This window comes from Sebastes umbrosus, chromosome 11, assembly GCF_015220745.1.
Source record: "Sebastes umbrosus isolate fSebUmb1 chromosome 11, fSebUmb1.pri, whole genome shotgun sequence".
NCBI classification, from domain to species: Eukaryota; Metazoa; Chordata; class Actinopteri; order Perciformes; family Sebastidae; genus Sebastes; species Sebastes umbrosus.
The window spans coordinates 22628910-22649482 of record NC_051279.1 but is presented as its reverse complement, the minus strand read 5'-3'; the positions used below and the strand labels follow the sequence as shown (position 1 = coordinate 22649482).

At 41.3% G+C, this 20573-nt stretch overlaps 1 long non-coding RNA gene across 2 annotated transcripts in view; it reads right to left on the bottom strand.

Annotated features, from left to right (window-relative positions):
- The window catches only part of LOC119497365, a 120246-nt gene that overhangs the window by 42400 nt on the left and 57273 nt on the right, over window positions 1-20573 (bottom strand). The window contains exons 3-4 of one of the 2 annotated variants that reach the window (XR_005208906.1): window positions 18615-18752; window positions 4553-4635 (exon numbers count right to left, since the gene is read on the bottom strand). This is a non-coding gene — a long non-coding RNA (uncharacterized LOC119497365). The remainder of the gene's footprint in view (window positions 1-4552; window positions 4636-18614; window positions 18753-20573) is intronic. The other variant, XR_005208907.1, reaches the window with a different exon arrangement.

Below are 20573 nucleotides of genomic sequence, written 5' to 3'. Positions count from 1 at the left end.
CCTCTCCAATCCATTTTTCATTCTCCAACGGCAAATTTTAACTTCTAAAAGGTGCGTTTTCTTACTTTGGATATTCCTACTGTCCTACTTATCATAGTGCGTGCTGAAAAGTTATCGTGGCAAATCAGAGAACAGATGGCCTGATGTCACATGGATGAGTTGATAGCTTCATAATCAAAAACCTGTATTCTTTTGCTGCATACTGCATTTATCTTCAATCTGAAACCTCCGGTAGAATGTGAACTGTGAGCAGCAGCACAGAAAGTAACTTCAGATCACTCTAAAACATACCTTTGGCTTGACTGGGTCCCAGAGGAACGGCTTTATAGATTGGTGCAGTGCTGGGGTGAGGAGTGGTGACCCCAACAAAGATCGCTTGCTAAGCAAATACGCAAAGTAATCTGGCTCTGTGTGTGTGTGTGTGCGCATATGTGTGACCACACGTGCATGCAAGTGTGTCTACATACACCATATGCTTGTGTATTTGTCTGCATATGTGTATGTCTGTGTGTTTGTGTGTGTGTGTGCTCGCCTGCTGAGATTGTGGTCCCTGTTGCATGTTCATTGATAATGCCATGCATTGCCATTCTGCATGTTTTAGCTTGGTAATTGAAAGGCCATCTGTGGTCTACTGGGGAGGTTTAGTAAAGGGTAAACTACGAGGCTCATTATTTTAGGAGAGGGGTAGCCCTTGGAGGCCTAAACAAATTAGTTTGTGTCCAGTTTAACCTTCAGAAAACTCAATTACTGTAGGTGAGGTGTGTGCATGTGCAGTATCCATGCATGTTCTTTAGGAGTTGGTGCACACACGCATCCATGTTCTCAAACAACAGTAATAAAACAAAGTCGAGCTGACCTGTAATTCTGGGTAGACAAAACCAGCCACTACTTTGTCAAACAGACAATGTTGTCTTAGGCAAAACTTTGTCCAAGAGCACACAAAACAAAGAAAATTGATTACACAGAGTGAGTGTGTATGTGCCAGTCTGCCTTTGTAAGTCTGCTTGGTCCATAAACATGGAAACAGACATGACCTGCATGTCTCAGCAGTTTCCTGTGTAAGCCGAGCTCTGTGTGTGAGTGTGTGTGTGTGTGGGTCCCAATGGTTCTCCTGTCACTCCTCAGGCCTGCAGAGCAAAGCTTTCCACTCTATTAGCGTGTCTCAGTGTCTGCGCACCAGCACATGTGTATCTGCCTTTACATGTATGTGTGTTTCCATCTGTCTCCTGTCACCAGCAGTCCTCTCTGCACCATTAGGACCTGTTAAGATCAAGGGTCATTTCTCCAAAGGTCAAAGTTCACCCTTCAAAAGGTGAAAAGCCACCAGGGTCAGGTCTGGTGTGAGCTGACATTGAACAAGCACACAGCTGAAGGCTTGACAACTAACACCTTTGGGGAACTTGGAGAACATCCCACGTGGGCGGGCCTTCAATGTAGTCAATATAAAGACATACCACAGTCCTCCTTTATAGGTAAAGTGACATGGGAAACTGCCCTGACAGATAAGTGGTTACTGAACAAAAAACAAAAGAGTAATATTAAAAAATAATGAATGACTAAAGGCCTTAACACACCGGTGGCATTTTTTCATGCAGTTAATTCGCACGTCAATATATTTTTTTCAAACTCTTGTTTTTGTCATGTACTTTAACACAGAATGCAAATATTACACAGCGAAAAAGGAACATCTTATTTTTCCCGGAATGAGGACGATACGTCTGAGCTTTCGCACCGCAAATAAATGCATCAACCAATCACGTTGGGCAGAATGAACATATTCAAAACATACACTATAGTGTGCAACAACACAGAGGCTCTGTAATCCGAACTATGAATGTCACAATACCAGAAATTCAGTAGTCTATATCAAAACCAGTGAAATTCCATGGTTCCTGATACCACCATAAAAAACAAAAACGAAACAATAAACACCCCCAAGCTAGTGTTGGGAAATTAAACCGGTCATAATTCCCTCTCTAATATCTACTTTATATTGCTGTGAAAACTCCTTCAACTGGATTTATGCATGTTTCTCACTAAAAACTAAATTTTACAAGATTATATTTTAACAAATCATGATAACATTATAATTTACCTTCACTTATTCTCACTTTTACATGAACGCACCATAATGAAACTCAATGCAACCTCCATTAACTTTAGCTGTTAACTCTGCAGGACTGTGCTTCCCACTGGCTGTTAACAGCTAACGCTCTCGTCTTGCCAATTTCAACACGGATTTGTTGTTCACAATGTAGGGTTATCAGGGAAAACAATATGGTACGCGTCGATTTTGAGTTTACTAAAAACAAGTACTGTCACATATTCAGAATTTTGGCATTGATTTAGTACCTAAGTATCGTTTTCTTGTGAAATCCCTAGTCCGAACCAAGACTGCAAACTGTATTACTCCTTTCAACCTTGACAATAGCAGCACATGCCAGATCCACTCCTTCCATTCTTACCTTTCACAATAAAAGCCCTAGACATATATGCACTGCGTAACTGCTTAACAGAGAGCTCGAATTCAATCAGAGCATTTCGCTAAAAGGAAACTCAGCCATCAGATCATTTAAAACACATAATATTTAAAACACACATATATTTTTTTCACATACATGCTTTGATACAGGCCAAATAATTGTTGGAATATGCTATAGCTGTTAAATAAGCTGTATGCTATAGAGGGATATTATAAGAACAATAAACATCTAAGTCAGGAAGAAGGAGGGAGAACTGCCTGAGAGATGACTCATTTAGAAATGTCTCGTGTCAGTCTGTGTTGAAAAGAAGACTTGAAAGGGGAGGAAGTCCAAGTTCACCCTGGAATTAAGGATAGGGGCTGTGTGGCTTACATACACAGACATCCGTTAACATCTACACACAAACACACCCGCACCCTCTCACACTAGCACACACACACTGCCTAGACAAATATCTCACCCATGCACCAAGTCAACCCGTTCACCCAGCCTCAGCAGTTAAAAACAAAGTTTTCCCCTCCAGCTAAACTCAAGCCTGACCATAATTGAGTCTGGGCTTTCAAGTGATTTTTATTGAATTCCACTTCACTGCTGTATTTTTATTGTTTTGACTTTGTTTTCTACCCTGCTGCACTCTGTTTTATTGTGTGTGTTTTAATGTTTGATACCTTGGGTAGACTGGTGAAATAAATGTCATCATGCGCCGATACATTCTTTTCTTTATGTTTTATTTTGAAGCATTGCATGATGATATTTGCTGCAATCACTGCTGGGATATTTGCAGTGATGAGATATGGTTATGGCAATGCAACCACAAGGCTTAGAACTAGTGTAATTACTAAATTCAAATCTGATCAAAGCAAAAGCATAACCAGATTAACCATTTATAACTATCGATCCATCAAACTAAAATGGAGGGAGTCTCAACTGTCAACAACCGTTCCTTCGATCGACTTCTCACTTGGCGGGTGTATTGCTCAGGACCCAAGGAAGTGCAGTGTTGAGTGCAAGCTCTTGAGATCTACGGCAGGACTGTAGTCCAGACCAACATGATTGAGTCCAAGTCAAGTCCAAGACCAGGTCCAGTCGAGTCCGAGTCAAGACCAAGTCAAAAGGCAGTCGAGACAGAGTCAAGACAGAGTCCTGAGCAAATCGAGTGCTGTTTAAGACCATAACAGGCAGTAGTATCTTTCCAATTCTAATATAGTGATTAAGAAGTTGGGATGGACAGAAATAATCTATAAACAATATTGGTCTATCTTATAACATCAAACTAATCAATGCATAGAATTTACGTTAGGTTTCATTAATGAACCTTCAATTTGATCCGATATCTTGCACTCATAGAACTGGAGTTACATCTACTTTTTTGCTGTGGAGGCCCACATTGTGTTTTGAGGATATTTTAAGCAGCAGCGCTTAGCATCTAGCATTGGCGATGTGCTGCTTTTGAATGCATATAGGGGTAAAACTGTGTTGGTAGAATCAGGCAAAGTTCAGTACAACTGACCCCAAATCAGCAGACAGGAACAACTTGACCAGTTCTCAATAGCTGAACCCAAGACCAAGACAATTCCGAGTCCAACAAGGCACAAGTGCAAGACTTTGAAAAAGTGGTCTTGAGACCGGACTCGAGTACTACAGCCCTGATCTACGGGACATATGTATTAGTAGTGTGTTATGTACACACTGTGTAGTGTATTGAGAGGGGACCCCTATTAACTGTAACACCGCCAAACGGCATGCTGGGTACAGCTCGCTCGCTACAATATTAACTGTTACACGGCAGAACGACATGATGGGTGCTTCTCTCAGTCGATGTTTGTGTGAATTTTCGCACTCAAATGACGCGTATACTCTAGCACTGCAAGGGAATGCAACTATGTCATGGCAGGTGTGTTGCTCAGGACCCAATGAAGCACAGTGTAGAATGTGAAGTTGTTTGGATGAGCGGTTCTCAAGAAAGCTGCAAGCGGCGATACGGGAGGCCAAGCAATCTGCCCGTTCCGAACAGGCCCACTTTGAACAGACACTGTACTAGTAACCATAAAAATGGAAAGGCACCATACCTACATTTCTGTCTGCATTGTTGCTTCCTCATCAGTGGCTGTAGTTGCACAGCCAGAGGTCGTGGGCGTTGTAAAGAATGTATCTAAGAGATGAGATAAGAAGTAATTGTCAGTCATTAATGTGCTATGAAAAAAAAAAACTAACAATTATGTCTCCTTTTCTTACACATAGATATATTTCACATACCACAAACGGACAAACAGTATATATAGGTATACAACATGACAAACTGGATACACCATAGACTGGTCGTACTGCCCAGTACGCATAGACCCAAACACACACAAATACACAAAGCTTCGACAGGCATAATGAGGGCTAATATAAGGCTCTGAGTTGATGTTATCACAAAAGAACAGAGTAATTTAATCCAGCAGGGAAAGAGCCCAGAGCTAACTCCTGCTGCTTTTTTTTCTCCTTTATTGTATTGGCAGGAAAGAAACCTTGGTTGCCAAGGCAATATTTTGTAACAATTGGGGTCATTTTGTTGAATGGACAAAAGTCTGGTGCATCAATAAAAAAGTAATGTTATTGGCAGTAATCATCAAAAAAACAATTAACTTCATTGTCCATTTCCCAACATTGTCTTAGGATCACTCCCTCCTTTCTGTATTTTTCTCTGTGTCTCACTCTTCAGAGTAAAACATAGTTTTGACCCGTTACAGACACCATTGATAAAATAGTATAAAATAGATACAGACAGGTATACAACAATACAATACATGTTGAAATATGAGCTGTAATAAAGCAGAATATCTGCTGCCTCTAGCTAATGTGTCTGTTAACAATAACTCTGACATGTTTTATCAATTTTGCGCACATTTCTTGATGGTCCAGCCGTGTGTTTCTACCCTGAACTGGTGAAATCGCTAAAACTCTGAATTTACTCCCAGCCCACACAAACACAAACCCCTTCAAACCCCCAGGGTGTGTGTCTGAGTGTGTGAGGGTGTGTATATGTATGAATGTGTGTCCATCTTCTCTCCAGTTGAACAGGATGTGGAAGGTCAAAAGGAGAGGGTCAAAGGTCAAAGCCTGACTAAATAATTACCAGATACTCTTTGCGACGACACACACACACACACACACACACAAATTCAAACACACACCTTCACAACTATATGGGTTGTTATTTTTGAAATGTCTGGACAGTGTCTTCCTCTGTGACCCCCTTAGCTTGTGCCCACACCTTCACCTATACACAAACACACACTTGAACATGCTCTCTTTCCCCTCCCTGTCTCACTGGCCCTCAGACACGCACACACACACACACACACAATGTCCGAGCCCGAGCGCTTGTCCCACTGACAGGCTATCAGTCAGGAAACAGAGGGGAGAAAAAGGAGACGAGAGCAAGAGCGAGAGGCACGGTGGCTAGATTTAGCCTGTCAGTCACAAAAGGTCAAAGGTCGCACTGAAAGCCTATTGACATGTATGCAGACACGCACATATGCATGTGTGCACTCACACACACAAACACACACACACATACAGCAGTGTTCATCAAAACAAGGTCAGAAGTGGAGGGCAGACAGCTGGCTAGGTTTACAGAGAAAGAGAGAGAGCAGACAGCTGGGTAGTTTTACTAGCGTCTGCCCTTTAAATAGAGACTGGAAGAAAGTTTAAAGAGGGCACAAGTGAATGTTTACAGCAGGGCAAAGAGGTGCAAGCACTTATTTCAATTGTTCTGAATGGACTTAATATCAGTAACGCGCCTTCAAGAATTCATGAGCACATAGAAAGGGAATAATGTGATCAGCGAAAAGAGGGACATAATGTAATTGAATCAGATTAAACTCTTGCCACACAGTTTAGCCCTCTTTTTTTTGGCATCCTTTTGTAAACGGTTGAAACAGAGGAAGGAAGCAGGCAAAACAAAAACACTCCCTGTGCCAAATCCTCTGTTTTTTTCAATCTGTATCACTGTGACACACCTAATCACCCAGATTAGTCTAGACCGGGACACGCCAATTCACCTCCCGTCTCTGGACTAAAAATCCCCTGTCCTTTTAAGTCCACACCCGGGTAATTAGCGCCATAATGAGAAGACATAAGCAAAGAGACCTGGGCAGAAAACACACACACACACACACACTCAGACAAATGGGTATATCTGCACACTTAATCAAACAAACTGCACATGTACACAAACAATGTCATGCAATCAGACAGGTAAGGTTATACACAGAGGCATGCGCTTCCCCTAGACTCCCAATAACCACATGGCCTACTGGTCAGGTGTTTGTGCTCACAAGCTCTGGCCGAGACAAATTAGACCTTTATTGTCTCTGACTGCTGCAGAATGTGGCTATGAGGGGAGAGATAAAAGAGTTGAGATCAGGTGGAGAGAGAGGATGAAGGATTTTGTAATAGATGGTAATGAAGGTGTTTAGTGGTTAACTTTCAGAATGAGCTTCTGATATCATTAACAATTGATAACTGCTCTTTGTCAGTCAGTGTGCGCTGTGCAGACATAGTTTCCTTTTATTTTCATGTAGTGTCGTCAGCGGGCAACCTCCAGGTCTGAAAAGTGAAGCCAATGCTGAAGTGCCTTAAACTTGCATTCTTTCTAACAGCCAGCAGGGGGCGACTCCTCTGGTTGCAAAAAGAAGTCTGATTGTATAGAAGTCTATGAGAAAATGAGCCTACTTCTCACTTGATTTATTACCTTAGTAAACATTGTAAACATGAGTTTATGGTCTCAATTGCTAGTTTCAAGTCTTCTTCAATACAGCATGATGTTCATTTAATAAATTATGGTCCCATTTAGAGTCAAATAGACCATAAAGCAGGGTATGCTTTAGGGCGTGGCTACCTTGTGATTGACAGGTCGCTACCACAGTGTTATCCGGTTTGAGAGTTGTCTGCATTTACATCTTACAATTTGAACACAGTGTGTTTTCTGTTCATGAAAGTTATTTGTAACATTACGTCCACTTCTTATATACACAGTCTATGAGTATCGTTTGAGTGCAGGTGGTGCTCACTGCATTGTTTGTTCAGGGAAGGCGGATGTCCTTGGTCATGTTGTGATTCCCAGGTCTTTATCTGCAGACGCAGAGATGCCAGAAAAGACCTACTTGACAGCGAATGATTTGAACAGAAAAATTTGAAATTGTTTATGAAGTGAGTGCTGGTTGAATCAGTGCTATGGAATAGTGAGAGGGCAATTGAGAGTGGCAAAATGTATTTGTATGACAATGTCCTGTATGCCACTTTGCATTTGTTTTGTCTTCCCAGTAGGATTTATTTTCATAGAGTACCAATTTCACCTGCAGGGACCCCACATGGGGCCCCAAGGATGAAAAAGTCTGAATAATGCGATCATTCAGCGCAACACAATAAGCCAGGCCAAACCGAACAACATGGGTGGTCAAGGTAGAGCGGCCAGGTGGGTTAGAAAGGGGGACCCGAGGAAAGGAGAATGGAGTGGAGCATGTGGTCAACGCAGCGGGAAACCCAATGGTCATTTCACCCATGGACACACACACATACACACACCAATTGATAGACCTAGTGATAAAATGAAAGATGCATGGTTAGCCAAACATGGAGACAAACAGCAAGACAGGCCAGAAGCCAGATGAACAGATAGGGATGCATGCAAGGCTACAGTCTCACACATACACACACACACAGACACACACACACAAACACAGACAGACAAACTGGTCAACCTGGCCAGACAGGCTTTGCTTTGCCTGTGGGGATGATCAAGGGTAAGCTGGGATACACAGTGATTTGTCTTATTAATGTTGCGCTGTCTAGGTCATAAAAACGACTTCCTTCTCACAACTCATGCAAGAGTAATGCTTTCCTGGTGATTTTATATTATCATCTCATCTCCCCATCCCGCCATTGATCATGTGTGTGTCTAAGGAGAGGTGAATATTAAGTGAAGGTTTGTGTGTTTTTAAAAATTCAACAAAACATTATACTGTGTAAAAAGTCCACACGTTTGATGCAACGTAGGTAAAGCATAGGTACGAAGTGAATGTGAAAGCAATGCTAGGGTTAATATTTCATTTGTAAGATCACTTATATTTTTTATAAGGCTGTGTCAAGTACACTACAAAAGCCATCCATCTAACAAGAAATTTCATCTCGCATTCGGCCTTCAAGTCTGTGTGGGACTGTTTTCAATGCCGCACCTGCCCCGCAACACAGTTTCTAATAAAACTCGGGCCCCATCCCACAGGACAAATAAGACACATGATATTATGGATGTTTTTAATCTAAAAAAAATGCTAATGCAGTTACTCAGCTGTTTACTAAGCCACTTTTAGAGGACTTATCCATAAAAGTAAAAAAAAAACAAAAAAAAAACGCACCAGCTGAAGGCAATTGGAGCTAAAAGTTCATACAAATTATTATGCATCATGTCCTTATTCCTCAAAGTTCATGTTGTTTGGCAATGAATACAAACCAGATGTTAGACCATCAGATTTCAGAGCAGCATTGTTAGTTTTACTGTTATCAGAATGAAACCATCTACACAATACCCAAAGTAGTTAGCTTATCAGATTTGGATGCATACAGTTTATGGAGAACAATGCATGGTTAGGCACATTAATAATAGTAATACAATGGTAGTAATATCAGATGTATTACAAAACTCATTCAAAGATGATGATGCTGACCACACCTACATGAGAGTTAATGTATACCTGCAACCGCAACATTTGTTTTCTGTCTCTGACTTAAAATCCCCTTGCAGCCCTCTAATAATACAATAACAATAATACAAATAATAATCCAATCAGATGGGCAGATTTGTTTGTTTGCAGTTGCAAACTAAAAACAATATGCTCTATAGAACCCTTTCTGTGTGTTCAGACAGAAAGCGAGGAAGCAATTTTTTTGGGCAGCACGACTGCATATGAAGTCAATGTAGAAACGCAATTATTCACCCAAAATTCACACTTTCCCCTGGGCTTTACCAGTCTGCTATATAAACATACAGAGACAATAAAGAACAGGAGAGAGACGGGAGGGAAATAACAGAAAGAACCAGAGTTTCTGGTGCATTCTGAGTTCAGTCAGAGCCTGAGCTGAACATAACTACACACACAGGGTCAGTGCATATGTTGCTTGCTAGCATACAGCTATCGTCCATGTACATTGGCTGTTTGGGGAAAACAAACACAAACGGTCCAGCGTGTGAATGATGCTAAGCCAAAATTTGCTTCGCTTTCTTACTGAACATACCTTTAAACTCCATAATCCTCTGCTATTTTTTTCTGTATTTACTGTATGTCCATTTTGTGAAGTGCCAAATGTGTTCTATTAAAAACACTTCACTTAAATTGGCCTTGACTATGTGCATGGGTGTATTCATACCACTGTGCGTGTATTTATGGCTCCAAATCAAACACTGCTTTTTACATTTTTTCTGCCTTGTATGTGTACTAAACGTCCAAAATGGTTCGCCTGCCAAGTTATAAAATAACCCGGATCTTCCGGCAATCTTGCACATATATGGGCCCATGTTTCCTTTAACCCCGCCTCCCAGCCGCTCCGTCTCGAGCTCGTCACATGAATGGCAGCACGAAAATAACTCTGGATTTGGCTATTTTAGGACCTAATGATTTAAATTTCAAGTGTTCTTACTGGGAAGTTGATTTACCTCAAAAAATTGTTTTTACCAATGTCTCTTTTCCAATGTAAGCCTATGGGAAAACCTATTTTTGGGCCCAATGGCATCATGTGACGGACACTGAAGTTGTAATTCCACCATTTGGCCACAACGAAAATTGCCCAGTGCTCTTTCTGGGGTCATGGTACTTGCATGTGTAACAGTTTATCCATCCTCAAAGTCTTTCTGCATATCTGCTTAAGTCTAATTCCATCCATATTCCCCGTCATGAGATATTTCCCACATTTCGCAATACTTTCTGCACAGATGCTCCATCTAAAAATACATCATTACCTCCGCCAAGGCCGAAGGGCTAGGAAGGAGGTTATGTTTTCACCGGCGTTGGTTTGTTGGTTTGTTTCTACAACTTTAGAATCAGCGTTTTTTTTCACATTAAACTCTGTGAAATTACAGTTGAGTTCAACCAAAGCACACTTGGTGATTGTTGGAAAGAGTAACGACGACGGTTTAGATGAGTTTTATTTTGTTTCTGTCCAGTTTGAATGAAGTGTTTTACGATGCTTCGCTGCGTACAGCTGAACTCATAAACATAAACAAAAATACACGTGGATGATGGCGCAAGCTGAAAGGAGAGGGGGGGCGGAGGTCTGCGCCCGAGTGCCAGTTCTAGTTTGAAAAGAAACTACAGCACCAGTGCAAAAAAGACACAGGAAATTGAGAAATGTAAAGTGGCTACTAGCTAGAGCACTGTTATCTGTGCATTCATGTCCATCGGAGCCAGACTATAATAGTGCATTATTACGATGTGGTGTGACAATCCAATCTGATGGCAGTAAAAGCTCCACCCAACCACACTGGGAGTGGAAAGATTTCATGCAAACGCCGTCTCTCTCTTGCTAAACCAGGCAAGGGGAAACGACGCATTGCACAATGGCTCTGTTGTATTATTAGCCCCTCAGAGGAAGCTGCAATTGTCGGATCAGACTCCAAAAAAAAGAGTAAAGTAAGTCTGGGAAAATATCAGCTTCCTGTCCATGACTTCAGGGTTTAGCCTGAGTAAGTGTTTGCCTCTGCCTTTCTGCCTTTCTCATGCTTCACACACTTTCTGACCCTGTTTCTCTCCCTCCCCCACCACCCCCCTTCTCACTCCACAGTTATTTGGCTGGCTACTTGTTTACTCGGATCAAACTTGTCAGGGAAAGCCGAGTGAGTTTAAACAAACACGCGCACACAGAAACACATCGATCCAAATTAGCTGGCATCTAGGCACAACACATCACTACTAAAAGACCAACTACACCAGTATCTGATTCTCATACGGTACACCAGAGATTATTACTGTAATTTATGCTGACATAAATAAATCATTCAAATCTGTGTGTGTGTGTGTGTGCACGCACATGGGAGTTGAGATGGAGAGGAAGGTTGAGAAGGAGTGATAGTGAAATGAGAGACAGGCTGTACTTCATTTATTATCATTATTATTTGCTATAATGTCAGACTTAGTTTCCCAGGAGCTCTCATAGGCTCCGACGCTCAGTGGGAGCAACAAACTCTCAGAAATAAGAGAGAAAGAGGGGAAATACCAGGACGTCTCCTTCCAACTTATCTGGTTTGTAGCCAGCCTGTATCTCCCCGGGGCAGCACACACTGTCTGTCTGACCTCAACTGAACTCAACTCATCTGCAATAGTAGGTTCACTGCTCATGATGTGGAGCTGGAAGAGCGGGGGTTTTTGAAGAGAGCTAAAGAGCGAGAGAGAGAGAAGGGGGGGCTGGAGAAACTCCTTTTATGTTGCTGGCGAAGAGGCAAAACCTAAGTCAGTCTCTTCATTTAATTGCTGTAAAGAAATTTCACTCAAGGGGCTAAAATTCGTCAATATTCCAAAAACCAATTCAGCATTATCCATTTGCTGGAATGCTAGAATTACACACCACGTACAACACAATTATGGAAATGCTTGATTGGGAATACATTTTAGAGGACTCTAAAGGCGCTTTCACAACATTTAGTCAGTTTTAATCGAAACTCTGGCGAGGTTCAACCCTGGTGCCGTTCATTTGGGCAGTTGTGACTGGACTTGCCAAATGGACTGTTGCTTGTGAAAGCACCTTAAATTACGGATGAAACCGACACATTGTAACTAACTGCGTGGACAGCGATAACCTGTACATTGAAACATGATCACATAGAAAAATAAATGGAACATTTTGACACGCTTATCTGCTTTCTTGCTGAGAGTTAGATGAGACGATTGATACCAAATTCATATCTGAATGCTGAATATGAAGCTAAAGCCAGTAGCTGATTAGCTTAACTTAGCATAAAGAGTGGAAACAAGGGGAAACACTAGCCTGGCTCTGTCCAAAAGTAACAAAATCCACCTACCAGCTCACCAAATAACACATTAGGTCGCATTTGTTTAATATATACCGTTTCTCATCTTAATGTTGAGCTAGACCGACCAGCCGCTGGCTGTAGCTTCATATTCATCATCCACCTGCAAACCACCAGCAAAAAAAAAAAATGCTTTTCTGTTAATTTCAAGCTATTCCTTTAAACAAATCTCTTTTTGTATATTTATGATTGAGGTATATTGTGATGAATAGTGTTCCATCATTTTCTCAATTTTGTAGCTAGCTGAATTTTCCTCATGTTATCTTAATTTGAGAGATGAGAACTAAAGTACACTGAAGTTAATGATTTACTCTTATCTACTTCTGATAGCTTTTCTTCTTCTGTGAAGGAACATGAAGTTATGTAGCTTTGGCAAAACCTTTTTTCCTAATAAATCCAATGAAGCATATTTTGAGTTGAAAAAAAAAAGAAATATTTGAAAGAGAAACATAGAAAGACAGAGAGGGATGGGAAGGCTCTCAGAGAGAAATGCATGAGGAAACTAAACATGGAGGGGAAAGAAAGAGAGAGTTGAGATCTTCTGAATGAGAAAAATGGAGGATGGAGTGATGCAAGGGCAAGGAGAGAGGGAGAAAGATAAGGAAGGAAAAGGAGAGTGGGTGTTCATAAGCGTAAGACATAGCGAGGGAAATGATGGAGTTGGCACCAGAGAGCAAAGGTAGAGAAGGGGAGTGATGAGTTTGGAAGAAGAGTTCAGCAAAGGCCTTGGATCCAATCAAAAGACTGTTTTTGATTCTGTTTTTCATTTCACCTAAAATAATGTTTCAATACTCCCTTGCTCATAGCTAAGCACCAACCTTGGTCTCTGAATGGGTACTCGTTTTGAGCAGAACACTTCTCTGTGGCCTCCGATGAACTGTGCAAACTCACTGCGGCTGTGTTGGGGAAGCAAGCGTTGCTGGATTAGCTAACCTTGTTTCACACCCATGAAGATGTATTCTCACTTTTGGAGATGTGGTTTAAAGCTAGACACTTGATTGTTTAACATTGCTTGAGATATTTGACCCCCAAAGGTGACAGAACAGAGACAGTTTTGGTTGCATGAATATTTAGTAAGGGAGCCCTGCATCAGTGAACCAAGACAAGTTAGACAAGACTGACACACCATCATAAGTGAAATCAAAACCAAAGGTAATTTATCATAATAGTGTCATGGGTTGCATTGCCAAATATACACAGAATGGCTTTAATCATGTGGTTTGGAGGATGTGGCATATATATATATATTTTGTTGTTTACATAGCTCGGCCGGATGCATGTGAGTCCCTGTGTGTGTGTGCCCCACTGGCTAGCTAATCGCCGGCACTCTCCACTGTGCTCATATGGCGTTTAGCGCTGATAACGCCCCGACCCACGGCGTCATTGCGGAAGCGTAGCGCCCACCATCCGGGTCCCCCTCAGGTAAACATTGTTAGCTCTGTCAGCACTGTTGCCGTTGTTAGCACCATTAGCTGCTAGCCACCGGCTCAGCCGTCGCCATGTTGAGAGCCATGTTGAGGCAATCCCTCAATCATAGATATACTCTGAACTTTGAATTTAGCACCTTTAAAAATTATTGAAATCAATATTTATTACTCAGTCTGTAGATGTAGAGTAAAGGAATGAGAACAGGGCACAGTATGTTCTTTTTTGCATCACTTGTATCCTTGGGAGAAACAAACCTAAAACTTTTTAAAATTTTATTTAAACAAGCTGACTTTTTTGACAGCTCATATTTCATTTTGGGGTAGAATTCTCTTTCAAAGCTTTAAGAATAATGTTATGGGACAGTGATGTAAAAGCCAGGAGGTGTATCGGTAGCAGCCGTCATAAATATAGGATATATTACTACAACAAATTCTAACTGAAATTTCAGCTCGGTCCACAGTAATTCTCATAAGAAATAAAATATTGATTAAGATCGATATAGAGAGTGTGAGTGGTGCAAAAAAAAAACAGAAAAACAGGGAGTTTTTCAAACTGTGTGAGGTCTCAGTGGTAGCGGTGTTTACAAGAAATGAGCAATAGGCAAAAACATGTAAAAACAAACTGTGCACACATACAGTAGTGCAATGGTCACGCAGCTGATACACAAGTGTCCCACAAGTGCACATGGTCACATTAAATGCACACAGTGAAACAAACACATGTGTGGAGTTCCTCAGGGACAAACTTGTTTTTCAGAGACAGACCAAAAATATTCAACGGCAGCCGAGTGCGCACATTTTCCTGGGAACGCATAAACACGAGTATAACTCTCTTTCACAGACACAAACACAAATGTGAATTTTCTCAAATCCACAAACTCATAAAAACACACATGAGGCCTCTAACAAATTCAGAACAAATCCTGCATGCATCAAGCTCTTCACAAACTCATACATATATGCATAAAGGTTCCCACATGCACACACGTGCAGTGCGGCTGTCTGCCTCCCACATGCAGTGTTTGTGACGCATAGGAAAAGTCATTAGACCCGCACTTCCTCTCCAAACAGAAGAGAAAGAAGAAAAGACCGTCTTACATGAAACACACAGGAAATGTGTGGGTGACTGCCTGTATGTGTGTGTGTGTGTGTGTGTGTGTGTGTGTGTGTGTGTGTGTGTCTGTTTGTGTATTTGTGCATGTGTATATCCCCTGGTCTGAAGTCCTGTCCCTAGGGCTGGTGACCAATGTCTTGTAATTGCTTGCCTTTGATTGCTTTCATTGAGTAGAGTCGACTACAGCTACAATTACAACCAATTAGAACGCACAGTTAAGGGTTGGCCTGCTCAGCAGACAAAGGTGATCTTGTAGGTTCTCCCCCTATTTTCCAGACTTAGACTTGACTGCATTATATTAAACTGGAGAGTACCCACTATAATGTCAAGTTAGGTCGTTCATATAGCACAGTTTAAAAACAAGCCGCGGTTGACCAAAGTCCTTTACACGGTAAAAAGGAAAAAGGCAGAAATGAATTGACACAATGACAAAAACACATATTTACCTATCTAACACACATCTAAAGCCAGCGAAAAAAAAGTGAGTTTTCAGCCTGAATTTGAAACATTCGATGGTGAGGGCTGATCCAACATGTAGAGGGAGACAATTCCACAACTTGGGCCCGGCCAACAGAAAAGGCACAGTCACCTTTTACGCCTCGAACGCATATCCGATGACCTCAGTGTTCTAGGAGGACAGCGGGAATGTAAAAGGTCACTGAAATATGCTGGAGCTAGCCCGTTCAAAGCTTTAAAAGGGAAAAGTAAAAATCTTGTAGTCAACTCTAAATTTCACTGGCAACCAGTGCAATGCCATTAGAATCAGACTAATATGGTAGGTATAGCTCTAATCTTTTAATGTGTGTGCTGGATCATGCTGGATGTGATTTTCCAACAAGAGAACAAGATGTAAAGCATCTTAACTCATCTGGCTTCAACTGACTTCACAAGTTTCATTTCTCACTTTGCAAACGTACAAACGGTTAGCAGCTTCTGCTTTTTTATGGAACTTATGGTTCTACTTCTGTAACTAATCACTTGACATATAAGGGTGTGTGTGTTTCTTGTGTGTCTTCATAATGCAGGAGCTATAATTTTGCATAACGTCCAAACCAGCAGTTCCTCGTGTTTCTGAATGTGCGTGAGTGCTTGCTTATCTGCATCCTCTGTCAACAGCAACAGCCTGTGGTACAGTATGTGTGTCTGTATATATATGTCTGTGTGTGTGTGTGTGTGTGTGTGTGTGTTCCTCTCCAAACTGGCCCAAAGTCAACTGAAATAAATGATCCACTGCTGCAGTTTGGGAAAATCAGGCCATTAAATAAGCGTTATCAGTCACTATAAGTACCATAGATGTGGGTCAATACGGGCCTACTACACCCAATAGTAGGTTTTATCATCTATTCACATGGGCGATCACCAAAAGAAGGTATAAAAAAAACATGACAGCGACCTCCAGCGACCGTAGTAATTATGACAGGAGCAGAAGCGGAAGTTCGGCGCTGTAGTATATGCAGAGTGAAATTCCATAAGGGGTGGAGGACGGTGGTGGTGGATGCAACACAAAACACAGGGTTTTCATCCAGGAGGTTGGGTTAGCATCACGCGACAACAACAACTTGTAGTTGTCTGTGTGTTCACAAGTGTGAAGTTTCACTTCCACTGTTCTATGTAGTTATTTTAAGCCAAAACATGATGTTTTTCCCTAAATTTAACTAAGTGGTTTTGTTGCCTGAACCTAAAGAAGCCTTATCGGTTGTGTTCAAAACATAATGTTTCATTCAGTTTTACGTATTAGACCATGTAGCTTTTATATTTCGCTTTCCCTTTTACAGCGTAGTAGGCGTAGTAGGCCTGTATTGACCCACATCTATGGTGCTTATAGCGACTGATAACGCATATTGAATGGCCTGACAGTCAAGGAGGACAGTAAGAATATAACGGAAATAGGAGCTCAAGAAATCCAAAACAACAAAGACAGGAAGAGAGCAGAAGATAGAAGGAGGCCGATGGTGAATCCTGGGGTTTGGACATCTGCTGAAGCTTCAGGAAACTCAATCACTTCATTGCTGAAGGCGGAAGTCTTAACCTGTCTGCACTAAATCCTACCAACATACAGTACACACGCACACGCACACACACACAAAATCGTTAAAACAACACAGACAGGTGAAGGACAGCTTTTCTGACTTCCATTGGGAAGAGTGCACCCCCTCACACACACACACGTACACACACACACACAGTGGATTAATTTGGACACTGCGTCTCATCTCTGCCTACCTCTGCCATGAACATCTGTCTCCTCAGCAGGATCCAAACTGCTAATAAACATGCAAAGGCATGCTCACGTGCACATACACATACACATGATCTCTATTTCTCTCTCCTCACTCTATCACACCTACACACCTCCTTCAGTCAAAATAGATGGCTAAATTTGGCCTCCCCCCCTCCCCCCCACCCACACCAGCTGATACAAAAACAAGTAGGTGTTACTAACTGTGAGCTTTAGCTTTTTGAGCTTTAGGGTGAACAGCTCACAGTCTTTAAAGGGACAGTTTTAGTGTTTTAGGTTCTAATCTTTTGAGGATGTGTGCAAGAGGATGCAAGTGTCCCTTTGCATCTTGTTGCACAGTTATTATTTTTATTCAACCACGATAAAACTAAGTGTACGGTAAATATTTGTCAAAAAATGCATGCAGCCATGTCCTTGTGAGGTTGTATTTTAAAACGCGTTGTGCCCTGAAACCGACTTTCTGTTGAAAAGGGGATACTGCGGTGAGGCATAATGAGGGCAAATGGCAAACCACAGAAGCAGATTGACAAAATGCCACCAAAAAGTTAGGCCTAAAACAGTATGAAGCTTAAACCTTTAAATATGTCTAACACTTTCAACCTTAACTTAAACTATTTATGTGAAAACAAACAATCAGTGAGGTTTATTATGGAGGATTATTTGTCGAAAGTTTTCCTGGTTAGCCACTTCAGGCTGCTCTCAAACTGTGTTTCATCCTCTTCACTTTCACAGTCAAACTTGGTTTTGTGGGTTTATGAAATGAAAAGGTTAACATTTCCTGTTTTAACAGTAAACAACCTACATGTACACTCAAGCGGTGTGACAGTATCATTTTTGAACTTTTTGAGAACTGCTGCAAAATGTCAGTGTCGGCTGTGGGAAGCTGCACGTAGTCTGTTGCATAATGAAGAACCAGTGGTGGTAACCCTCTGTTGCAATCTCCCTTCAGTCAGTTATTTTGAATAGTTTAATATCTTCCAGTTCAGTATACTGTATACTGTCCACGTTGCAACGTGTTTACAGTTAATTCTTATTCCTCATGTTGGGGTCAGGTGAAAAAAAATAGTAAGAAATGTGCTCTCATTTAATTAAACCAGTGTTGTTCATTATCAGGCATTTCTCTAAAACACTGCTAAATTACATGTACATTCATAATTTGTATACGTTTTTATGCATTCAATATTCCCATCTAATTACATCATGAATGCAGGGAGCACGGTAGCTGTAATTTAAAAGGTTATTAGTGTATATTGCCTGTAAAAAACACATTAGCTTAGTGCCTTACCTTGGCAATCCAATTCCCCTGTACATTCCCTGTTGTAGAGGTCTGGAGCCGGTGAGAATTCCTCCAGTGTTAATTAAACCGTCTGTCTTGGAGAGAATTAAGGTCGTGATCTCCCAGACCTCACCACTCCCACACTCCCTGAGAAGAAAAGGGAGAAGAAAAGAGACTTAATGAAGGAATAAAAGGATGAAATGACTTAATGAACCGCCTAACGAGGCCTGCGGCCGTTTAATAAGGGCTTATTAAAGCTTAATTAGAGCAATAATCCAGCTTGTTTGGAGTCAGTCAGTGTTGACTTGTGGCTGATTGTGTTTTTATGGTGACTGCATAAACAAGGAAGCATTGACATTCCACGGGAAGGAAGACAAGTTCAGCAGTGTGTGCGTGGTGCAAAAAATAGGGATTCCATAAATGATTAGATGAGAGCTTCAGGTGACCTTTCAATCACATAGAGGCCCTGCAGTCATTATCTGGTCACATGTTGAAGTCCAATTCAAACACTCTCCCATCTCCTCCTGAACATTACAACTACTAAACCCCAAAGCAGATCTAAATACAAATATGGACTATAAACATGTTGCTCCATGAATGTCAAGGTAGGCCCTTTTTGTCAATACTTAAAGGGGAGGTCCAGTATATTTTATTTTTCGGATTTTATCATTCTGTAGCTTCCCAGTGGTGTTTGTTATGAATTCAAATTCCAACATTCAAATTTTGGTCAAAGCATGTATGTTTTAGCGTCAAAATGCTATTTTCCCAAGCCCTTCTTAAAGACTTTTCCCCACGTGACAAGATGTCCGTTTCTGCATGATGACGCTGCTACATATACAGTATATACTGTATACAGCCTTATAGTCAGTGTATTAACGTGACATACTTAGATGGCAGACTTAGATGGTGGTAGCTGTGTGGATAGTGTTGGATAGTGGCTGTTAGTTTAGATCCAAAAGTCACACAATAATACGAACAAACTAACTGATCGAAGCAGCCAACAGAGTAGACATGTAGGCCAACAACTCCTGTATTCTGCAAGGTAAAATGACTGTTTTTGTGAATGGAGTCTGGTCTGGTGGCTTTGAAGACGATGGTATAACGGCTTCAGTCCCCCCATCGAAAAGGGCTGTCTGATGGCGAGGTAAAGTGGTGAAAGTATTCAAAATATAGTATATGATATAGCTTTACCTCACCGTCAGACAGCCAGTTTCGACGGGGAACTGAAGCTGTTATATCGTTCTCTTCAAAGCCACCAGACTACATTCACAGAAGAAGTAATTTAACCTTGCAGAACACATGAGTATACATACAACCCCACTTCAAAAAATCCGAACTAACCCGTTCAGTTATTTCCAAACTTAGCACAGCTAACTTTGACTCAGCTATAGTGTTAGTGTTCATATTATTCATAACCTTATTGATTAGCTTTATAATTAGCTTATTTTGGTAACCACTGAAATCACTGCTTTTTGCAAACGACTGAGTGGGCGTTTCCTTTTGAAAAAAAGAATAGAACAGAATGCAGATGGACCCACCCTTTAATGGTCGAATTTTCACCTTCTCAAAGACAAACATCCGTCATATATGATACCTTCACATCCCTGTGTGACCGCCGGAGCTCAAAAGCACCAGATATAGTTTCACAGATCCTGTTTGTCGGATCTGATACATGGAAGTTGCTTTATGGACCTTAGCAAATGAGTCACGTGGTTTGTATAACCCTAATGATTCAGCTGGCAGACTCCTTACCTCATTGATTCAGAGACAATACACAATGTTTCCTCCATAGACATCAACATGACTCATGCGAGTCAGACACCGAGCTTCATTGTGCCTAAGGACACATCTAAAGAGAGTGTAAGGTATACAGCGCACTTGAGGCTTCACGTTTTCATTATTCAGACGGTGATGCCATCACCCCTCAGAGGACTGAGTCAACCTCACAGCATGTTGTATCCTACTTGT